The sequence below is a fragment of the Crotalus tigris genome, unplaced genomic scaffold (assembly GCF_016545835.1).
Source record: "Crotalus tigris isolate CLP2741 ecotype Arizona unplaced genomic scaffold, ASM1654583v1 scf7180000017833.3397121, whole genome shotgun sequence".
Classification (NCBI taxonomy): domain Eukaryota; kingdom Metazoa; phylum Chordata; class Lepidosauria; order Squamata; family Viperidae; genus Crotalus; species Crotalus tigris.
Window position 1 is genome coordinate 1,945,145 of NW_024096661.1, and position 4,246 is coordinate 1,949,390.

Here is a 4,246-nt window from a genome sequence, read left to right on the forward strand (position 1 = left end):
AAGTTGTATGAAGGCCGAATGCCATCTCCTTCCCAGAGGGGGACATTAGTAAACTGTTGTCATAGTTTATTGTTTTCAACTGTGCAAAATAGTCCCGTGGAAAATTCATCCGAGAATTTGAATCAATAATAGTGTTGAAGTCCTTCAATAGCAGTAGTAATCATAGTAGTTTGACAATTTATAAAATGATGATAGCTGTAAGTGAAGTACTTAAATTACTTGCTATTTGGATTCAGGTTTGGGACTGAGGGTTGAGCAAGATGCTTTCAGTGGGCCCCATCCCTGAGTGAGCCTCCTTCTTTTTCATTTTGAGTTCAGTCAGGGAGAGAGTCAAGTTTCTTCTCAGAACTGACCTGTTTATTCAACGCTGGTGATTAGTCAGTGACTTAAAAGGAAATCAGCATGACCAAGTGAGGTTTGCTATTTGTTAATAGGCTCCTACAGGGAAAGGGATTGTGGGCATTTGTTCACTGATATCAGTCTGATGGCAGCCCTGAGATTAGCTGTTTCTAGAATTATAAAACAAAGCAATTGGCTAAAACTCAATTCTTAAAGAACTCATTGACCTTTCAATAGCCACTTAGGTCTCTAAAATCCAAATTGCTTGATAGTTGGAGCCTTTCTATTATTTCTTTTATTTTCCTCATCTCTTCAGTCTTGCTGAATAATAATGCTGACTTGGTTCCACACAAATCCTCATACACCCTCCACCTCAAATTACCTTTTCCAAGCTAACAATTTTCCTCATTATTAAGTCATTCTTAAACTGGGAGGCCTGATGCATTTGCTGTAGCAAACTTTCTTATGTCCAGCTACTACATGATCCTATTATGTCACCATAGGCCATTGCTCCAGCAATACAGCCAGTAGGAGAGTTGCTGGGAATTGCAATTCAGATTCACTGGGAAGCCAAAACTTCCCGCTGACAGAAGATCTATTTCATATTGGCCTCTATTATTTCTTGCTCTCTGAGAGGCCATCTGTGCCCCCTTGACTTCCCAGAGTAATGGACTATTGACCTAATGTTGAGCTCCTACAGCATTTGTGAGAGCTGCCACCTCAAGTAGGTGAAAATATCTGTGGATGGCGAATGTATCTGAATGACTGGCATGTCTCTCTGAACAAATTAGAAGGCTGCCAGGATGCTGCTTCTCCCACTGTGTCTCTAGAAAGTCCATGTGGTCATTCTACTCCTGCATATTATCAGTCTCTAATGCCCCTGCTGTGCTTGCCAGAATCAGTATTGTCTTTGTGCTCCCAAACTGGTTTTCCAACAATAAGGTGAGTATCACATCACCAGCACTATCACAATAAAATATACAATCAGAAATGTATGGTAAAGCTTTGCAAAGGTATGCTTGGGTTAACAGTGGGTCCTTTATAAATTTTGTTGGAATATTAAATTTAGCAGCTGGAACAATAAAGCGTAGAGTGGGCCAGAGCACACAATGATAGTTGATTCGTTGGAGAGTGCTGGCTCATGCCTGAAGCAATCTACGCTATGATTGGTTGCTGTGGGTGTAAAGCAGGGGTCTTCAAACAGGGCTCTTTTATGACTTATGGACTTCAGCTCCCAGAATTCCTTAGCCAGCATGTCTGGCTGAGGAATTCTGGGAGTTGAAATCCATGAGTCATAAAAGGGCTGAGTTTGAAGACCCCTGGTGTAAAGGGAGAGTTTCCCTTTTTTCCCGCCTTTTTCTTCTGTGTGCTGTTTGCTGTTTGATTTACTTCATGATGTTCCTGTGATCCTGACTATCTTGTCTGCTGTAAATATAAATGTAAATCTATAAAAATATAGTTATTAATATAAAATTATAAGTTTGTGTCAGTGTCTCCAACTTTATTTGGACAGCTGCTACACAATTCCTTGACAAAATTCCAGTACTATTGATCTAGACTAGATTATATAATTATATTTCTACTATATTTCTGCTTTGTAAGGTATTTCTACAACCAGGAGACTGTGCGTTCTAGTCCTACCTAGGCATGAAAGCCAGCTGGTTGACTTTGGACTAATCGCTCTCTCTCAACTCAACCCATCTCACAGAGATATTGTGAATTAAGGGGAAGAAGCATTATTTGGTATATTTGCTTCGTTGAATTATTTATAAATAAAAGTGGAATAAAATAATCAACTAAATAAAATAAAATGTTGCATTTATTTACTCACTTCTTGTATAGTATCCATATCACATTATCATTTAACTTTTCTATGTCTCTACCTCTTGTGGAACTTCTGTGTCCTTACAAACCTCATAAACCCCAGTTTTCTGAGGAAATACACACATACACACACAGAGACACACAAAAAGCCGTTTATTGTTCATAGGTACTTCCTTTCAGTATTCTTCTTTGTTTCAAGAATAATATTTCCCACATGTATAGAGATATACGGCATCTATACAGTTTCTAAACTGAAAGGAGTCAAATTATGAGTGAAAACTGAGGAAATGGCTAATGATAGAAAACAAAATACCTAGAACAAAATAAGAAAGAACACTCTAGGCAAATTGTTGGTACAAATATGGTTTAACTCATCAGCAGATGAGAATGCTCTGGTCTCTCCTTGGGACCGCAAGAAAAATACTGCAATGTGATCAGCCTGGCACAGTTTGGATGCCTTAAGGGTTTAAAAGAAAACAGAAGAAAGCTTCTCATTGCCCTCACATATCTGGCTAAAATTAAGATCCAGAATACCCATGACCTTGGCTTCCTTAAGCCAGAAATAAAGTAAGAGAGAGGCAGGATATAGCTTGTGTGCATTAAGTCTACGTAAATCCGTAAATGGATGTAATTCTGTCTAAAGAAAAAGGGAATACGCTAGAGTGCAGCCAAGATGCAGCCAACTCCAGTGCTGTGCCTCCAAATTGGCCACTGGCCAAAATGAGCTAATGCCCCTGGATGATGCTCAAATCCATTTTGTGTAAAGGAATGACCTCCAAACTGAGAGGCTAGATTTAATTCACATCATTTCCCTCACCTAAGTCTCTTATTCAGACCATTTATGTTTCATTTGTCATCTTTTTAATTAAGGAGGAAAAGCAGCAGAAAGAGACATGTCTGCACCCTCTCAAATTGCTCTTTACTTTCTTCTCTTCTGCACCTCCATCATTTTGGCTCTTCGTAGGTCTACAGTAATTCTAGGCTTCCTCTTATTCCATCTTCTTCCATAAGAACCTCATAGGTAGATGTGATCACACTGAATACCCATGGTACAGTTGAATAAATGCTTCGAATGAGCAAGTATATTCCTATTCATAGCATTAAATGAACATTTCTGTAATGTTAGGCTGTCGGTACAGCCTAAATCAGCAGTGTTTGCAGGCTATAGTTAAATAAAAGTTAAGCTGGGGGCCATAATGATGTGCTCAAAGTTTCAAAGTCACCTGTGTCACATATTTTTATAAAAATAGATAGAGGTTTGATTGTAACACTGTGACTGTCATCTTGACTTTTTTTTTTAACCATACCCTGTGGTCGTCCCTGCCCAAGTGCTATCAAGTCTGAGCTTTTGGAAAGGTTTCTGAATGAGCAATTTTAAAAAGTTATTCCACCTTTATTATTTTATAAACAACTCAATCCAGTGAACATATCTAATGCTCCTTCCTCCTCCTATTTTCCCCACAACAACCCTGTGAGGTGGGTTGGATTGAAAGAATGACTGGCCCAGGGTCACCCAGCCAGCTTTCATGCATAAGGAGGGACTAAAACTCAGTTTCCTGGTATCTAATCTACTGTCTTAGCCACTAGACCAGGGGTAGGCAACTTCAGCTCTTTTATGATTCATGAACTTCAACTCCCAGAATTCCTGAGTCAGCTATGACTCAGGAATTCTGGGAGTTGAAGTCCATGAGTCATAAAAGAGCCGAGGTTGCCTACCCCTGCACTAGACCAAACTGGTTCTTGTTGTTCCTTATTTTCCTAGTATATTTTGTTTTAGCTTAATAGCCTGTAGCTAGTTCAATTTTTGGATTGAAACAGTAAAGTACCCTTCTTATTATGAAACTTCTGGGCTGTTTGTTCATTCTAAACTTTAGCGTGGTTAGTGATGAAAGGTTGAAAGTGCCCTGGAATACTTCCAAGTTTTTGAGATAACTACTGATAATAAAAAATAGAAATACCAAGTATATAAAACCAGATGAAATATAATTTGAAATTTTAATTAGAAAAATAAACAGCAAGAGCCTACATTTGAGGCTCTCTAAACAGGACCCCCACGCTAAAGGGCCGTCCTCTGACTGGCTCT